General features: G+C 28.9%; 1 protein-coding gene across 7 annotated transcripts in view; it reads right to left on the reverse strand.

Moving 5' to 3' along the window:
- The window catches only part of LOC116779435 (neural-cadherin), a 197,168-nt gene that overhangs the window by 171,468 nt on the left and 19,582 nt on the right, over positions 1-6,118 (reverse strand). The window lies entirely within an intron of this gene.

Raw genomic sequence — 6,118 nt, forward strand, 5'->3', positions numbered from 1 at the left:
ATATAAACGAGCAACGCATTTCCAACATTCCTTATGTCGCAAATGTCCATAGGCGATGTGATCAATTTACTCCGGTAGTTTGTTGTTAAGATATTATACGAGACGATTTCATAAGGATGTAATAATGCGTGGAAAAAACTTTTAATGTTCACATTTTAATAAAACTTTACAACAATATAAATGACATTATTTAATACATATGTATGTATGTTTTAATTTGTAAATATATTATGTAAATCTGACTAAACATAAAGATGAGCTGCACATTATCCAATATAAAATGGTCGAAGTTGAAGACAAAATCTAGCATCAAATAAAGCTGGTTTCTAACTGTTGAGAGTTTATAAAATATAAAACCTTTAATAGTTAGAATTCTACATATCACATGATTTTAAAGTTATCAAAAAAAAATATCAATTCATATATAATTTTCTTTAATATTATTTTATTATGTAGTAATTGAAACATAATAAATTTGAATGCAACAATATCTGCACCACAAAATCGATTATAGAATAAAGCATAAACAGAGAGTTGGAAACGGCAGGTTTTATTATCGTATCAAAATGTAAGTCTAGAGCTAGTAGGTTCGGGTGGAAACCACCCAGACTCGCCTCCCTCGTACCTCAGTGCGCGTGCGTACTCTACGGCCGCGTGCTCGCCTCGTGGTTACGAGAGCCATGACGAATGAATCTCAACTTTCGTAGACCGAAGCTACACTACGATTTTACGTTATCTTCATTTATCATGAGGTTTTTTAATGAATGAAGTTTTAATATAATGAATCGGTTTAATGTTCAAATGTGCAATTTGATATGAATAAAAAATCATATTATACAATCTGTATCTAGATCTAGGTATATTAATAACATACAATTAGTTTGAGACGAATGTAAAAAAATAATAACATATAAAGCACAAAGATTAAAGATTTGATTAAATAAGAATTACCTATCATCTCTATTGATGGGTTACTATTATACTTTAAAATAAACCGTGCGAGATGTGAATAACCCAGTTGAATCATATTCAATATGAACGGACTGAATAAAGCGATCTAACTTCCATAACTTCAATCCGTTGTCATGATGTACGGGTGCAGTGCTAACTATGGAAGTCGTTCAAAAGGAATTTATACAAGAACACGCCTCTGAGAGCTTGCGGGGCATGACGCAAGGCTAATTATAATTCTATTCTAATATGAATTGGAGAAAATGTTATGTTTAATATAAAGGAATTGAAAACTTCTAACTTTGAATCCAATACTAGAAAAATGTTGCATGGTTTAAAATTCATACAATGCTTAATTATGATCGTACTCGTTGTATAGTTTTTAAATGTACATACATTATCAAATACATTTATTTGACATTAAAACAATAGATATGTCTTGTTCTAAATAAAAATTTAAAAATTCGTTACTCAAAGTATTTGAATGAAAAATATGATAAAGCAAAACTCTGCGTATATAAAAGTAAATTTAAAGAGATAACCCAAAATTGGCTATTTGATCTATAAGAAAAGTTTTGCAGTTCAGCAAGTAAGTTGCACTTGAGCGGATCCTTCACAATTTCGACTGTAATAAATCCTTGAAATCTGAATACCTGCGAACCTCGGATAAAATATAATTTGTTACCCAATTCAGCAGCATTTTTGAAAGGACATTTATCACATTTGACGCCACGTTTAAACACGCTTGAAATATTCAACCGTATTTACACACCGATTTACCAAAAAAAATGTTGCCATTATGTTACAAATTATACTTGAAAATTTGTATCAGAAGTGCTTTCATATAGAATTATTTATTTATTTATTGTCAGATAAAATCAATAAATGTATCTATTTTAAAATACAATTTCGCTGTAAATGCGCCTTTCAACACACAATCTTTACCGAACAATTTAAATAATATATACACTTCGTTAAACATTAATGCTAAAGCTTTAACTCATATCTATTCTTGCGAAAATTTAATCTCTTTACTAGCTTACAAGAAAGTTAGCACTTCGAAGACAACTTTGGCAATGTAAGCCGTCTCTATAATTTAGTCAATACTACGCTTTAATATATTGAAAATTGTTACAAATACAAAATGTATTTCTATGAATATCATATCATAAAAATTGTTCCTAGTTACTGCCGAGCAGCAAATTGAGTTATATATGGAAATAAAAATATAGAAAAATTCATTCAAATAAATCAAATCCAATATTTATTGCTTCGTAGACATAAACGTAAATAAATTGTCATTGAATACGAAAAATTATTGTATACTTTTTCAGACAATTATTAATATCGTTTCATATTCATTTAGAGAGCTGAAACAATTTATTCAAAGAATACATTAGAATAAAGGCAGTTGTTAAAGTTTCATACTGCAGGGTCATTAAACAGAATCGATCGCAGTTCACGCTAACAGAGGTTATTTAAAACTACGTCACTATGAACTATACAGTAGACCACAACGTACAACATACGACACATACATATAAAACTTGTATATTTTTCACCATTCATAAATAGTAAAAGCATTAGACTGTGGCATTTTCCCCATAATGCAAACTCAGAAGCTCGAGTTATGTTTCATAAGGAAGCGTTTCAGTTTTTCACATTACAATAATATTGTACAAAGTCAAATGTTAATAAAATTGGCCTGGATTCATAGACACACGCCTGGCTATTAATAAATGTGACTAAAAGTGTTGGCGGAAATATATAATTTGAATGAATGCGATTCTGTTGATGTCCATTTAAATAATGACACTTAACGCGGGACTGTATTACTTCTATTTATCGACTAATTCCATTTTTCGAATAGAAAAAAAAAACTTTATAATAAAATTTGTATTTTTGTACAAAATTATATAAATATTTTCATGAAATGTTTGATGTTGTTTCTTTACGCGGTTGAAATTAATATGTATTGTGCTGTTTAATTGCTATATCATAAAATAAGCATTTTGGAGTAATAGCGCTTTTACGAACTTTTTACGACGCGGCCGCAGACTTTCCTCATATTTTTAAACCGTAACTTATATTACAAAAATTTTATACGGGTATTACTATCATATTTTAACACTCAATTTCATAGAAATCAATATGACTTAAATTAACAATCACATCAACAAATATTATGTGGAGGCATCGCGTGTGGTGGTCAATTTGTCCGGTCATTTGACTCCAACCAGTGGGGGCGGAGGGGCAATTAAACGGGGCTTCATTACCGCCGGAGCCCGAGAGCCCTACAACTACAATTATCCTAAGCGACTTACAATAAAACGTAATATATTTTAACACGTTTTAATAGTAACAGTTAGTTCACCCTTTCTCTTAATATGTCATTACTTTTGTGATGATATGAGACTACACTCAGATGTAAGATAATTATTAATATTTCCTCACTCTTATATTATAGCTCATTATTACTTTCCTACATAAATCTGATAATATATTTCTTAGCCTGAAAGTGAAAGACAAATGGTTTATTGAAAACTATATGAATGTTATTTCATATTGATTTTTATTGATCAAACGTAATTACAGACTGAAGTTGTTTGGGCAAAAATAATTAAACTTTAACAAATATCTATTTTGTATTTATATTTAATATAACTATTATATAAATGATTTACATTAAACAATATGGCGGCCACCTAGAAGCTTGTAGTAGTAACAGAACAATTGAAAAGACTATCGTTCAGCCCTGAGTAATGGCTAAAAAACAATTACTAAATAAGTATTGATTTTTGAAAATTACTTTAACTTAATTGTGATAAAAAAAATATCCTTAATGTTGAACCTCGCTTTCGATTAACTATTCAAGTAATATCCAATATATTTAAATGAAACTAATATTTTTCGGATAAACTATTCGTGACTCACTGTGATCACGGTTGTTGAAAAGTAACCGACACGTCGGGAGTATGTAGTTTTTTAAAAAAATAAATCACGCGTAGTTTATCCGAAAAATATTAGTTTCATTTAAATGAATAAAACTCGCGAAAATCTTAGATCTCATTATGTGAATATCCAATATAATTTTTGCGTAAAAAAGTTTGAAGGATTAATTTTCTAATGGTTGTCTTACTTTTTTATTAACAACAACTGTATATCGTAATAACAAAATCATGTTAGTTTGATCAGAGGATTCAATTCGTGAGTTATGATTTAAGGTTCCAAACTAACAGGTCAGTATTCATAGGAAATTTTTATGATACTTTAAAAATGTATCGATTCAAGCCGCCATTAGACAAGCAACTATAATATTCATTATATTCATATCAGATTTTTATATGAAAATTTCCGACTAAGAAAAATTGTGTTAGAATTAAAGTTATCGAAAGTATTATTTTCAAGCCAATCTTTATATTACTTAAAATATACCAGAAACATAATAAAATGTTAAGATATAATAATATCATTATACTCGTAATTAATAAAATATATAAACGGAGAACTGAAACCATGAACACAGAATAATTTAAAGCATCTCAAAATGTGCTGGTAAAAAAATATATCTTATTTTAATTTCAAATTGTGTTGTCTCTTTACGTAATTATTTGCGTGGTTTAATAAAATTCACATTGTTAATAGTGTACACGTATTAATACAATATTATGTTAGGTCTGGTGTTTGAAATAACTAGCCTTGCGTGATAGCCGTGTGTTAACCCGGGATACAGTGATTTGAAAATTGTTAATATTAATAGCGCGAATAAATCTTTATTTAACATTATTCAATATAATCCTAATTATTAATGGTACATGAACAATGTTATACCTTTTATATAATGCTCTTAAAATTACAGCCCAATAAAATTATAACTCGATTTACCCAAATAAGATTGGTCGAAACTCATTAGTGTTATCGTGATATCAAAAATCTGTAAAATAATTTACGAATGTTAAGGATATTTTATGATTCACTTGTTGTTTTTATTTCTAATCAAAGGAATTTACTATTTTTTCATGTAGTGATTAGTTATGTTTGATAATAATTCAATATTTTTTACAAAATTAGACAATCAAAGATAATTACATAATGTTGGTTCTATACCGGATATCATATTTAAATTCTATGCTAGAATATACATAATTTTATGAACAATTTCAGTACACACATATTAATATAATAACTAAAGTCGTGCTGCATATATAAGGACATTAAAAATATTTTCAAACAATCGTATACAAAATACTTATCATAACCCTTACGGTAACGTTTATGTCATTTATTAGTAATGGCATCAGATACTAAATATGAATAAGGGACATTACACACACATTGTGATATAAAATTATAGTTAGGAGCCATAGTCAATATTAATGATATAGTAGAAGGCACGTAACGGTACAAATTCTCGATACGACGAATACAGTCATGAAGTGACCTACTAAATAAACGAACAATTAGAAATTTAGATTAAAAAAATATATATAGTTTTCATCTTAACAAACACACGAGATTTTCCCGAATTTGCTTTATTTTATGTATACGAAAATATAATGTCATATTAAAAATGCAATTAATATTTTAAGTCATAGCGTGTATTTTAATGTTAATCGAGAGTACAAGACATTTTCATCACGATGATGTCCGGCGCTGTACGGTTCAATGTCCGGCTACAGCTATATTTAACCTACGGTAGCTCACAGAACTCGTAAATTGGACGTTAGAAACAATACTATCACAATACAATGCACATGCCACAACTTTATATACGTAAAATTCGTTATTTAAAGTTAAATAACCATTCGCATTCATGATTTTAACGAAATCGTTATATTTATTTTATACAGACAGATGGAAAATCTTTTCCGTAATAACTATATAACGTGTAAATTTTATTCAAATTTTTGTGTCCCAACTGAGCGAAATTTATGCAGAGGAACCTTATCTAATATCACTTCTCAAATTTCATGTTAACTTTTATCATACCTAGCGTATAAAATTCTGAGTCGTAACACACGGCGACTAATAATTTAATTTTCACACATATATTAAAGATTCTCAGTTCAGCTACAACTGGGATATATATCCGAGTTTTAGCAACGGATATACGTCGTCTGTCGACATCCCGCACTGACGAGACCCAGAAATCAGAATTGAAGTTTGT

The sequence above is a fragment of the Danaus plexippus genome, chromosome 2 (assembly GCF_018135715.1).
Source record: "Danaus plexippus chromosome 2, MEX_DaPlex, whole genome shotgun sequence".
NCBI classification, from domain to species: Eukaryota; Metazoa; Arthropoda; class Insecta; order Lepidoptera; family Nymphalidae; genus Danaus; species Danaus plexippus.